General features: G+C 68.4%; 1 protein-coding gene across 1 annotated transcript in view; it reads left to right on the top strand.

Moving 5' to 3' along the window:
- ACT-8 (putative actin) overlaps positions 1-13756 on the top strand; it is a 131441-nt gene that overhangs the window by 66020 nt on the left and 51665 nt on the right. Inside the window, exon 6 of the mRNA XM_005768379.1 lies at positions 8298-8312. The gene's annotated coding sequence lies outside the window, so the exon portion shown is untranslated. The remainder of the gene's footprint in view (positions 1-8297; positions 8313-13756) is intronic.

The following is a 13756-nucleotide window of genomic DNA, read 5'->3' on the forward strand; positions in this document are numbered from 1 at the left end:
ATGCCGGAAAGGGGCACGCGCCTCTGAAGGTCGAGGCGCGTGGCTCAAAGCCGGCGCTGCGCGGGTGCGTGACCATCGCCGCAACCAAGACATGTTTTTGCTCGCCCGACCATCGCATGCACATGTGCATGTGCATGTCATGTGCATGTGCGAAGAGGGCTTCAACATTCAACAAACAGGAATCGAGGATGACCGCATGTCTGCATCAGACGTGTCATCCGTCCCGATCGTGACCAACCAAAGCCACCCCTCTTCTCAGATCCGCGCTTGCCCGGATCCTGAACCCTCTGCCGCTCCCAGCCGTGCTCGCCGAGCCTCCGCCACCTCCACCTCCGCCGCCCCACCCCCCCTGCGCGCGGGCCTTCTAGGCCCGCGGGTAGTCTCCCCCCATCCCCAGGGCCTCCAGGGCGCTCGCACCTCAAACCTTTCATAGACCAGCGCAAAGCGCCATAGGACGTATTTTCTTGTCAATAAACAGGTCTGTGCTTGTTTTTTGGATGCAGACGACCGTTTTTGGATGCAGACGACCGTTTGGGGTCACTCACACCCGCACGAGGTAGGCGGCGCGCAGCGCCGCTCTCGCAGGCTGTTTGTGACTGTTTCTGCATTTTGTTTTTGTTTTCAGTCTAGGGGGCCCGACCCCCTCAGAGGCGGCGGGCGGGCGCCCACTGACCCAGAGATCAAAAACGCTCGGCCCCGCGCCCCCTCTCGGCAACGCACAACGGTTCGGTCAACGGGGCCCACGCGCACGCCCCCTCGTCCCGGTCCGGGCGTGCGCGGCGGGCGCCGGCGGCGCGGGAGACCGGCCAGACCGCGCGCGGCCGCCCCGGCCTCTTTGCCGGCCCGCGGCCCAGCGCAGCGCGGCCCCAATGGCGCACATCAGCAGCAGCTAACCCGATCGCCCGCCCCCGATCCAGCGCAGCGCCGAACGCGCCCCGTCTCCGAGCCGGTAGCCGTCGGGCCCTCCGGTGCGACCGCTCAGCTCGCGCCAGCTCTGGGAGGGAGACGAGGTCGCCGGAGAAGCCTGAAGGCGGAGGGGGGGGGCGCAACGCGGGTGTGACGCCCCTCAGCCTCTCTCCTTCCGGCCGACACTCTCCTTCCGGGCGAGAGCGCGCGGACAGAGAGATGCGCCTGCGAGGCCGCCAGCGCGTGCAGCCGCGCGCCGCCGCCTCCGCCCGCGCCGCCCGCGCCGCCCGCCGCCAGCGCCATGGCGGCGTGCATGCGGGCGGCGCCCTCGGCGGCGGAGGCGACGGCGTGGTCGGTGAGCGCGCGCGCCGCTGCGAGGGCCTCGATCGCCTGCGACGGCGGCGGCGGGGAGGGGGGAGAGAGGGGGGGGGGCGTGGCGTTGCCGGAGGCAGCGCCGAGTGCTGTTCCCTGTGCCCACGCTCGCCCCCGCCCTCCCGGCTCGCACCCCCCCCGGGGTGTGGGTGAGGAGCTCGGCGGGGAGGCTCCCGCGCCGCTCGGGCCGCGCCTCTCCCGGGACTCCTCACCTCGGGCCGGTCGTCCTCCGCCAGGAGCTCCGCAAGCCTCGCCTGCAGAGAAGGGCGGGCGGGGGGGGGGGGGGCGTCGGGAGGGGGGGCGGCGACGGCCACGACGGTGCCCTAGGGGGGGCTTGGCTGCGGCTCGGGACTTTGCGGGGCGGCGTAGGAGCTAGAGTAGAAGCGGAGCCTGCAGCGCCTGCGACCGCTGCTGCGTCTCCATCGCCGCCGACGACAGCACCGCGCACGTGGACTCGTATGCCATCCGCTGGACCAGAGGCATCTCCTCTCTCTCTGCCGGCGCGGCCACAGGAGGGGCCGCCACCGGCGACTCGCCGACCGACGCGGCCGCCGCCCTCCCGGCGGAGGCGGGGGCTTGCTCCGGGTGCGGGGGTGGGGCGGCGGGGTCGGTGGGGACCCCCGGGGGGAGGAGGGAGGCGAGGAGCTCGCGCGCCCTCCCCGTGACCCGCTCGTGCCTATCTCACAGCCGGGCAGCGTGGAGGTGCGCCGCTCGCCGCAGACGCACCTGCCCTCCCCCGGCTCGTCCGCTCGCCTCTGCGCCTCCTGCAGTGCGCGCAGCTGGCGACGCAGCGCCGCGATTTCGTCGCGGGCGGCCTGCAGCGATGCGGGGCGGGGCGGGTGAAGGTCCAGCGAGAGGGTGTGTGTGGAGAGGGAAGTGTCTCGGACGTGTCTCGCCAGGCCTGCAGCAGCGCGTCCGGCGTGGGAGCGGCGAGGAGCAGCGCGGCGCGGAGCCTGCCCCACCACGCGACGGCGGCGGCGAGGGCGGAGGCGTCGACGACGTGCGAGAGGGTGAGTTTGGCGCCGGAGAGGAAGGACATGTCGTAGGCGTGGCCCGACCACTCGATGCCGACCCGCATCTCGGGAACCTGGCGCGCGGCAGCTGCTGTTGCGGCAGCTGCTGTTGCGCGCGGCAGCGGGCGTGCGGCGGCAGTCGAGAGGAAGGGGACTGGCGAGGGCGTGGGCCGGGAGGGGCGGGGGCGAGGAGCAGCGCCTCGAACTTCGGCGTCTCGTCGCTCCGCATCGCGAGGGCGAGGTCGTACGCCCCACCGGCAAAGTCGCGGAAGAGGGAGCCGTGGAGCGCGCCCTTGAGCCGCTTGGTCAGGTTGCACGTGCCGTCGATGCCGCGGCAGAGGCTCACCCACCGCGGCGGCTCCGCCTCCGCCTCCGCCTCCTCCTCCTCTGCCGGCGGCCGGATCCACGCCTGAGGCCGTCCCGGCGGCGTGAGTCGGGGAAGGGAGGTCGGGCGGGAAGGAAGAGGCGGGAAGGAAGAGGTGGGCCCGACTCCTCCGACTCTCCGCGCAGAGGTGGGGGGCAAGGGCAGGGTTAGCGGGGTGGGCAAGGCTCGGCCTCCGCGCCTCCGCCGCCAGCCCCTGCACCACGACCCGCTTGTGCACGCGCGCGCCGTCGGCGACGGCCACCATCGCCGTCTCCTCGCAGAAGCGCTCGTCGGTCGTGCTCAGCCGCAGCTCTTCCAGGCAGAGGAAGAGGTAGCAGCCCTGCGCACCGTCTCCCGCCGCGGCGGCCTCTCCCGCGCCCGACCCCTCCGCCGCGTCGCTGCTGGCAGAGGCGCCGCTCTCGCCCGCCCTCGCAGAGCACCGCGCCGCCCCCGCGGGCGGCGGCGGAGGCGCCGGCGCCGCATCGCCGCCGTCCGCCCCCTCCCGTAGCCGCACCCGCACCCGCTCGACGCGCAGCCGCATGTTCTCCACCGCACGGTGCAGCGGCAGCCAGTCGCGCGGCGCCTCGGCGGCGGCGCCCGCTGCCGCGGCCGCCTCCACCTCCTCCCACCCTAGCTCGCTGGCGATGTCGTCGCCCCCGTCGCAGCCGCCTTCTCCGACCTCGCCGCCGCCCTCGCCGCCGCCGCCGTCGCCGCCGCCGTCGCCGCCGCCCTCGCCGCCGCCCTCGCCGCCGCCCTCGCCGCCGCCCTCGCCGCCAAGATTGCCGCCATGCCGACACGCTTCGGCGCCGGCGCCGCCCAACACTTGCCCTCCGTCCTCCTCCTCCTCCGCCTCGTAGTACTCGTCCTCATCCTCGTCCTCCGCCGCCGCCGCGCCGCTGGCGAGGCGCGCCACTGCGTCCGCCACCGCACTCACCAGCGCCCTCTCCGCCCGCGAGGCGAGCCCACCCTCCTCCTCCAGCCCCTCCTCCGGCGCCTCCTCCGGCGCCTCCTCCGGCGCCTCCTCCTCCTCCTTCTCCGCCCCCGCTGCCGCCGCCTCCGAGAAGCGAGGGCGCAGCTCCTCCTCCTCCTCCTCCTCCTCCTCCTCCTCCTCCTCCTCCTCCTCCTCCTCCTGCTCCTCCCCCAGTACGGCCTCCTGCACCTCCCCCGGCACCGCCTCGTCCTCGCCCTTCTCCGCTGCGGCGCCCGCCCGCAGTGCGCCCGCCTACTCACAGCCAGCCGCATGAGCAGCGCCCCTCAGACACGGTGACCCGCCACGGAGAACAGGACGGCCTGCGCCGGTGCACCGCCGCTCTCCCGCGCTGCAGCAGCGTCTCCGTCCGACCTTGGCTTTCCCGCGAGCAGGCGGCAGTCGGCCCACACGTCGTTCTGCGGGAAGGGAGGAGGCTGAGGACCTGCTCGGGCCTCGCTCGGGCCTCGCCGCGACTCTCTCTTCCCGCCACTGCCACTCTTCCCGCCACCTATCTTCCCGCCACCTCTCGTCTCTAGCGCGTACCATCTCGATTCTCCACGGCTCCGAGAAGAGGCCGAGGTCGCCCCGCAGCCGCAGCGTCACCGTCACCGTCGCGCTCCCTATCGTGAGCGGGGCGTTGCCGCCGGCGCCTTTGTCCTCGCCCTCCTCGCCGCCCGCAACACCAGGATCCGACACCAGGATCCAGCCGACGCGCGCGAGCGCAACGTTGAAGACCTCGGGCCGCAGCACCAGGTTCCGAATCACCGCCGTGGCCGGCGCGCCGTCGCCACTCGTCACTTCCACCCACTCGTAGCTCACGCACAGCTGTCTCAGCACACGCCGGAGCGCAGCCTTCCATGTCCGCTCACTCAGCTTGCGCGTGGTCCATGAGAGGCCGCGCGAGGCGGTAGCCGTGGCCACCGCTGTTGCGCCGCGCACCAAGCCGAGGACCGACGACATTGTATATGCCAGTCCGATCCGGTCAAGGCCGGCTTCCTGCTGCTCGGTGTACGAACTCTGTTCACACCGAGCAGCTGGGAGTGGCTGCGGCTATAGCAGACAGCTTGACAGAGGTGTGCAAGGATTGCAAAAAGAGGTTTTGACCGCGCAAGATATAAATAAAGGGTGTCTAAGGCTCTCGTCGCAGACGCGGTACCATTGACAAATCTCAATCAAATCTGCGATATACCCCCACACGAGCAAATAGCAAAATCCGAATACCGTGCACGAAACTGCGTGATGTGCGCCGGGCAAGCCTTCAGCTGGTGCCAAGACATCCGTAAAATGCGTTTCGTGGGTAGTGATCTGATCACCCGAATACCACCCGAACGTGGTACTCTCATCGCAAACCCTGTCAGCAGTTCACCTTTGGGTCAAGGCCGGCTGTCTGGAGACTTGTTCACAGCCTTGAGCACTTGAGACTGGATAGGGTCGATTCCGCATGGTACGGGACCCCTCGATCGTCTCGCCCTTCCTCACTGGAGTGCTCATCGGGGGGGGGTCATAACAAACACGGTCCAGGATCGAGGTGCACGCTGCCGCTGAGGGACCCCAGAGGGTAGATCGAGCGGTGGAGCGGACGGAGGAGCGGTGTCGTCCCCCCTCTCCATCATCTCGCTGGGAGACGTCGGCGGTGATGGTGGGTTCACAGCCTTGTTATTGAGAAGAAAATACGTCCTATGCGCTATGGCGCTGTGCGCTGGTCTGTGAGAGGTTGAGGTGCGAGCCCTGGAGGCCCTGGGGATGGGGGGATACTACCCGCGGGCCTAGAAGGCCCGCGCGCAGGGGGGTGGGGCATTGAGACCGGTCATGAATGAGTGCGCGACACGCATGTTGCGAGCAGCGTTGTTGATGTTTTGCGCATCGCCACAAGGGGCGGCGCGAGAGAGCTGTTGCGAGTGGTGCTGGGCGAAGCCCCGGGCGCTGCCGGAGGCTGTGCCGTAGTCGTTCACACCGGTGTGTATGCCTAGGTGCTTTTAATACGTTCTGATTCTTGTGCTGATACTTGCGTCCGAGACTGCTTGCGTCCGCTCACTGCGGTTTCTCTTACTGCCGGCTGTCCGCCGACAGGTTAGCTCCCTGCCGTCATGGGCGCGATTTTTCATGTATCTCTGCCTGCCTTTGGCTTGATGCTCCGGAAGGTGAGTAGCGCATGGAGCGCACTCTCGCGGCTAGAAGTCCACTGACGCCTTCAGCAACGAGCGGTACGGACTGCTGTTCCGTACCGGAAGGTGAGCAGCACATGGTTGCACAACAGGAATTTTGACAATTAACCAGGCACAACTCAGAATGATGGGCTTGCCCATCCCGGATCCTGCCGATCGCCCGCCGCTCGCCGCCAGCGCGGGGAAGAGAGAGGTTGACGAATGCTGTCGGGCTCGAGATGCTCGGCCGGTGTGCAGCAGCAGCTACGAACCCCCCCCCCCCCCCCTACCTAGCACCCCACGGTCCGCCCACCCACACACACACAGCGCGAGCGAGCTGATCGCTTGATCTGATTATTTGCTAACTAATCATTGACCCTCATCCACAGTCGTTGGCGTTCCTTCACATCCACTACGAAAGTTGTCTTACGCGCAGTTGCAAGGGACTGCTGGTTGACAGTCACATTTCACTTTGCCAAACATTGTACCAGAAAGGCGGGCACCTGCAACAGCAGCAATCTTGCCCCCTCTGTTGTCAGACACGCGCATGCCAAGGCGCGCGCGAGCAGCTTCGGATGGTGCAGCCAATTTATCAGGCCGTGACGACCGTCCAGGCGCCCACAGCGGTGGATGCCACCGTCCCCGCCTCCTGGTCGGGACCGTGCCCACAGCCCTTCTACTTTACAGTCGGCGTCGATCGCGATCGGACACTGAGGGACGTCGGCAGTGAGATCGACGGGTGCCTGGAGTACATCCCCGCCGTCCCCAAGCAGCGGGTGGTGCTCAAGGAGATGGTTGGGTACTGGGCGGAATCGGCGGCCTTTGCCGATTACGACACGCGCATCTCCAAGCTCGGCCTGAGCGGCCGGTCGCTGCAGGACCAGTTCACTGTCGCATGCTCGCTTACCCACCGCCGGTTCTGGGAGCTGATGGTGGCGCGGGGCATCGAGGTTGCGGTAGTCTTCGAGTCGGATGCCATCTTTCGCGGCCCAGGCGGCCGCGCGGCCGCAAGCGCCGCCGTTCGAGAGGCTCTCCGAGCGACTGAGGAGTCGGACCCTGACTGGGAGCTGCTCAACCTCGGCCGCTGCTGGGACTTTTGCGAGATGGACGTGCCGCTCCGCCGCGTGCCGCAGCTCCAGGCAAGTATCGTGCGCTCCGTCTCGATGGGTTGCACGCAGGCCATCGCAGTGACGCTCCAGGGGGCCAAGAAGTTGCTCACCCTCTCGCTACCACACCTCACTTCGGTGGGCACCCCTCTGCCCGCGGCGCGCCCCCCATCCTGACCTCACCGCAACCTCGCCGCCCCCACCCTAGGTCGACTACCTGATGGCGCTCCTGGGTCGCACTGGACTGCTGCGCACCTACTCAATCACCCCGCCCCTCTTCGCCCAGCGGCGGGAGGAAGGCGACGGCTCGCACGACGATCAGAAGGCGCCCGAGTGCGACCCGACATTTAACGCCACGCTCGGCATGGTCTTCCGCAAGGACCGGAGCAAGCTGCCCGGAACCAGCCGCGAGGCGGATCGGGAGCAGTTCCTCAAGTGGTCCTCGCGCAAGGACCAGGCGCTCGTCAAGAGCGGCAACCTGCACTGGATAAGGCAATGGTCGCCAGCAGCGCGCGACTGCCCTCGCCCGGGGCGGCAGGGGCGGCACCCGAACTGGGCCGACAGCGGCGACGCCGACGGCGGTGGCCGCCGGCTCTCTGCGTCAAGGGTGAAGTGGCTCAAGATGAGCCATCACATCACCGTCCAGAGCAGCGTCGTCCCCGCCGCAGCCTCGGCCTTGAGGAGCTCCGATGCGGAGGAGGCCGACTCGGGGCGGAGAGTCAAGTGGCTCAAGATGAGCAAGCAGGTGGCCGTCTCGCCAACCGTGCACTCTAGCGATTCCACCAGCCAATCACTCCGCGATGCGTCCACTGGCGCGTCCACTGACGCGTCCACTGACGCGACCGTGACGCAGCCACACACGCCCACTCAGGTCACCGTCTCGAAGAAGAACGACGCCATCGACGCACTCGGCCCGTGGCAGGCCGGCGCGGCGGTGTCGGACCAAGGTCCGTGCGACCATGCCAAGGTACGACGGCAGTGCCGACTCGTTGGCGGGCCGTCGGCAGCGCCGCTGACGCACAACGCGACCGCGCGGCTGCTCTCGGGCATGCAGGCGCTCAAGCTGCGAGGTGTGGTCGTCTGGGACCTGTCCGCCAACTGGAGCACTCACACGTGCGCGCGCAAACCGAAGAGCGCTCCTTGACGAGAAATCAACACCTTCTCACACCGACGGGCTGTCACATCGTAGGCACGCCTACATGCAAGAGTCTTTTTACAACAATATGCTGGAGACGCTCGAGCAGTCGCCGCGGCGGATGCATATCTGCTGGATCAACCCGCAGGTATTCCGCCCCGGCTGCTCTCTGGCCCAGGCCCTCGGCCAGCCGGGGGGCAGTGCGCTTGGCCGGTCGCTCGTGATGGCCTCGCCAAAGCACATGGCGTGGACATTCGACCCGGGGCTGCTCCGCCTCCCTGTCGACCCGCTCAGCGCGTACATCTTCCACGACACGTCGCCGCCCGCGTTCGAGCCGCTGCTCAAGGCGGGCCGCGTGGTGGAGTGGCGCGTCTACGGCCCGGACGGCAACTTTCCCTACCTCGACTCCCTCCACTTTGTGCGCTCCACCCTCTCGCGGGGCGGCGTCTATGGCAGCGGCTGCGCCGGCATGTTCTTTTGCCGCGACATTCCGAACCGCGAGTACGTCTCGCCGTGGGCGACGCCGCTCACGCCGGGTGCGATCGCCCGCATCAGTCACCAGTCGCAGCGGAGGGGACTCGCGAGCGAACATCGGGACGTCCATTTCATCGGCACCGTATGGCACGGCAACGAGCAGCTCTTCTCGAGCTTTGCGCTCGGTTGCCAGCGCGCCGGCATCCCGCTGCATCGGCACGGCGCCGCGCCGCTGCCGGTTCACCTACGTCCGCTCGTGGCGACGGACGATGCGCGCAATGTGCCCAGCGCCGAGCGGGACGAGATGATGCGCAGCTCCTCCTTTGCGGTGGCGGTGCAGGGCGCGCTCCACCTCACCTTCAACGGCAAGCCGCTCGGTACCAAGTCGTACATCGCGGACCGGCCGCTGCTCGCGGCGAGCATGGGCATGCTCGTCGCGAGCAACAACGAGGCAGTGGTGTCGCTCTTCTCGGGCTTCCGCGATTCGATCGCCTACCACCCCAACGCGAGTGAACTCTGCCGCGTCGGGGCGCAGGTGGCGGAGGAGCGGCTGAGGCACGGTGAGGACGAGGCGAGGCGTAAGGGCGACATGCTTGCGGCGCACATGGCGCAGTCGCACACCTACGTCTCGCGCTTCGCCGATATGGTGGACGTGATTATACGCGGCAGCACGGACGTGTCGCAGGCGCGCGCCGAGAAGGCGATCGGGTACGAGCCCGACCTCTCCTCGCAGTGGTGTAGCGCGGGCAGCAACTGGACGCGGCAGCTGCTGGAGCCGCTCGCGCCGCTCGACATGGCGGGCGTGCCGTTGACCTTCATCCTCGGCGCGCAGACGGCGGGTATCTACGACCTGGTTGAGATGCTGACGGACCGGCTCGGCTTCTGCGGCGTAAACACCAACTTCTTCGAGTTCTCCGAGATGGGCGACAACGAGGACGTCGTCAAGTACCGGCAGTGCTTTGCGCACTGCCGGGGCAAGCCGCCCCTCGACATGACGCCCGAGTACCTCTACGCGCATAGCATGGTGGCGCCGCGGCTGGCGGCCGCGTACGCCACCAGCAACGTGCTGCAGCGGGTGCGCACCATCGCGCTCATTCGCGAGCCGGTGACCCGGCTCTCGGCCGCGCTCGACCTCGAGCTTGAGCGGTGCGACGGGCTCGTCGATGACAACCAGGGACGGTGCCGCGTCTGCCGCGAGACGAAGCGGGGGAACAAGAAGGAGGCGGAGATGAACCGGCACGTACTCTGCAAGGCGATGCGCGGTGGCACACTCACGCGGCTTGTCAGCGAGGCCACGCGCGATGCGCCCGACCGTTGCTCCCAGCACTGGAACCTGGCGTGCCAAGCCATCGACTACGGCCTATACGCGAGGCAGCTCTCGTCGTGGCTCCACTTCCTGCCAAAGGAGAGGCTGCTCGTGCTCCACTACGAGGACTTTGTGGCCGACGAGACGGCGACGCGGAGGCGGGCGTACGACAAGTTGTACGACTTTCTTGGCAAGAGCGACGTCGACCTGGGCACCGACATCATCGGCGCAAACGAGCGGCCGGGGCGCTATCTCGGACTGCAGGTTGAGTGCACCGCACGCCGATTCTTCAAGACGCCCAACGACGAGCTGGTGCAGCTGCTCCACAAGACGTGGCCGCGGGACGCGCCCTTCCCTTCTGAGCGCTACAATGATGCGCTCGCAGCCGGGCGTTGCGACTCCATCGTCAGCTCTACAGACGCGGCCTCGCTGCCATGGCCCAGCTCTATGGAGATGGCCAGAAGACGGGAGCAGGCCAACAACTTCCTCGCGGCAGCGTATCGCCGAGAGTGACGACAAGCATAGAGAGAGGAGAGAGAGAGAGAGAGAGAGAGAGAGAGAGGAGAGAGAGAGAGAGAGAGAGAGAGAGAGAGAGAGAGAGAGGAGAGAGAGGAGAGAGAGAGAGAGAGAGAATGAGAGAAGGGACGCGCTCGCGAGCGCGAGTCAGTCGTGCTTTCGGCGACGGCCGAATCTTCTTACCTCACACATGATCACAATGCTATAGCTGTCCAACGCCTGTCAGTGTCTCGCCGTGAGCGTGTGGCGGCATCGCCGCCCCAGCATTCGGCGCTTGCATGTCGTGAGCAGCACACACACCGCACTGTGTGTGCACTCTCTCTACACACACGCGCGCGGCTGCATGTGTGTGCTCCGTCTGTGTGAGCCGCATTGCTGTTTGGCTGTGGGGCCGGGGGTGGGTGGGCCGTACTCTGTTGGCCCGTTTACGTCGCGTAACGCAAAAGAAGTGTTGTGTGTAAAATCCACCGCGCAGCGCGCGCACTTCCGTCACACACGTCACGGAGTCATACCCGTGGCATTGGGCAGAGGGCGGGGTCCTCGACGTGGTCATGCAAGAAGGCGGCCAGCTGATCGTGAAAGAATTGATTCATGGGCGGCGTGAGGCCCATCGCCTGCAAAACAGGCACGAACCACACCCACCGCCCCACACCGCCCGCGACGTGCTCGGCGAAACACGCGTCGCACGTGTACGCCTCCGCCTCGGCGGTCAGCCCACGCCGGCGAAGCACCCCGACCAGCTCCGCGTGGTAGCCGCGCACGAGCCTGGCCGTCTCGGTGCGGCGGAGGGCAGGCGTCATGTGCGAGATGACATACTGTCCGAGATCCTGCGCCCCCGAGCCAACCCCCACCATCTCAAAGTCGATCAGGCACTGCCGCGCCCGCGGCGTGCGCTGGTCGACCCACATGAAGTTGTGCGCGTGCGCGTCGCCGTGCACGAGCGTGAACGGCCGCGTGCGCAGCTCCGCCTGGTACGCCTCCCAGTCCACCTTCGCAAACGAGGCGTCGAGACACGCGACTAGGTGGTCGTCCCAGCGGATCGGCGACTCGCCCGCCGCGATGGCCGCCTTGATCGTTGCCCACGCGTCGCTCGCCTACTCAGCGATAGCCTCTCCAAGAGATGCTGTCCATGAGGGCCGCCGGACCCCCGCCCTCGCCGCTCGCCTGTGCCTGGCCCGCCCGCCACGCGGCCTCGCCGCAGCCCGCGTACCAGTCCGACGCGCGCAGCCACGGCTTGGAGAGCAGCGTCTCGTCCCGCCAGTAGGCCGCGTGCATGCGCGCGTACAGCTTGAAGCCGTCCGCCGCAACATCCTCTGGCGGCGGGTTGCCGGCGCACAGCTCTGGAAGCCGCTCCTGCACGCCCCAGTTGTTTGGCTGTTCTCCGCCGAAGAAGGTGCCCGCTGGGACGGCATTCTCGAGGCACTGCATCAGCAGCGTCGTGTCGCCGGTGGCCATGTCGCCGTGCGCGTAGAAGCACCGCGGCACGTTGGCGTCCTCCAGGGAGGAGCCAAACGCATCGTAGAAGAGAGCCTCGCGGGCGGAGCCCAGGGTGGCGCGCAGCGGACTGCCCGCCGCCGTCTTGAGGACGAGCGCTAGGCTCTCGCCCGTACTCGCGAGCACCACGTCGAGGAACTGGATGACGCCCGACATGCCGCCCATTTTGGATTGATTGCGCGGTGAAGCGGAGCGAACCTCGGCGCCCATCATGTGGCTCAGGGTTTGGACGAGTCGCTTCTCACTTGGCAGAGCCACGTAAGCGTCGTACTCGGCCTTGGTGGCGAAGGGCGAGCGGTCGTAGGGGATGGGATCGACCGTTTCCGCCATGTCTATGGTCCTCGGACGGGTCGGCCCGCGAGCGTCGTCGAGCTCGTTTGTCGTAGTATGTACTAGTATGTACTTTTAGCTTACTGTGAGAAAAGGGCCAGGGGGTTGTGTTCTCTCTCATTGTATGACATGTATCAGACGGCAGACCGCCGAGAAACTAAGTAAGAACTCCCCACCACGCACGCTGAGAAAGTTACGAGAGGGCGGTGGAGACACGCATGCGGACCCGGCTCAGCTGAGGGACGCGGTCCGCAGCGGCACTCTCGGTCTCGATATATCACACTGCTGCGCCCTGCACTCTCCACCCTCCGCCCTCAAGAGCCTCACTTGCGCTGCCCCAACGTTCCCACAAACCGCCTCCCCGCCCCCCGACGTCACTCGCGCGCCGGCCCACGCCACTGCTCGTCGGCACGCCACGCGTCGCCCAGCAGCCGCCGCGTCGCGTTCGCACCCGCGCCCGCGTCCGCGCCCGCGTCACTGTCGCTGTCGCCGCCGCCCGTCGCCGCCGCCTCCTCGCCGCCTCCGCCTGCCCCTCCGCTGCCGGCTGCGGCTGCGGCTGCGGCCGCGTCGGGCGTCGGCGTCGCGGCGGCGGCGCCGCCGAGCGCCGTGCGCAGCCCCGCCCCGGCGAGGAGCAGCACGAGCAGCGCGACGCACAGCTTCTTGCGCCGGTGGCGGCCTCCCTCCTCCGGTGTGCGGTGCAGGTCTGCGCCGAGGATCTCGTCGTCGACGGCGCTGCGAGGGCGAGGCGGCGGGCGTGGTGGGGGAGGGAGGGGGGCGCCGGGCGCCGGCGAGGGGCGGCTGCGAGGCCAGTGGAGGCCAGTGGCGCGTGTGCGAGGCCAGTGGGGTGTGTGCGGGCAGCTTGGCGGCGTGGGAGGGGTTGGAGGAGAGAGAGAGTCGGAGGCGAGGGGCCCGGGGGGCTGGGAGGGTCGGTGGGGCGGAGAGGCGGTGGGGCGGAGGCGGTGGGGGAGAGGGGTGTGGGCGGCGAGGTGGGAGGAGCGGGCCGGCGAGGACCTCGCCATCGGCTGCACGGCCACCTCGACCGCATCGTCGCTGCCGCCAACCTTGCCATACCCCTTCGCCTTGTTGACCGAGGGCAGCCCGCCGCCGGCAGACTTTGTGGAGTAGCCTGCGCCGCCCGCCTCGGCCTGCGCCTGGCCCTGCACCTGCACGGGCGGGGGGGCAGGAGGGTTCGGGCGGCAAGTCTGGGAAGGCGCGGGTGCGGCGAGGAGAGCGGCCACTCTGTGGTGGTGGTGGGCGGGTGGGGTGGTGGGCGGGTGGGGTGGGTGGGGTGGGTGGGGTGTGCGGGCAGAGTGAGCGCCGCGCCTCGTCGCGCATCGCAGTGATCCTGCTGCGAGTCGAGTCGATGAAGGAGCGGCGCGCGGCAACCTCGCCCTCCGAGATTTGGAACTTTTGCGGCGACGTCTCCACGATTGAGATTGTGTCCTCCAGGTCCTGATGAGGCGCAGAGGCGCGGCGGGTGGAGGCGGCAGCGCGGTGCGGCGTACCAAGGCCAACGCTCGCAAGGTGGCCGGGGCAGGGGGCGTGCTGCGCGCGCGCGACGGCGCCTGCAGGTCCCACTCGATGGAGCGTAGACCAGACAGCAGCTCGGAGGAGGTCCACTCAAAC

Source organism: Emiliania huxleyi (genome assembly GCF_000372725.1).
Source record: "Emiliania huxleyi CCMP1516 unplaced genomic scaffold EMIHUscaffold_46, whole genome shotgun sequence".
Classification (NCBI taxonomy): Eukaryota; Haptophyta; order Isochrysidales; family Noelaerhabdaceae; genus Emiliania; species Emiliania huxleyi.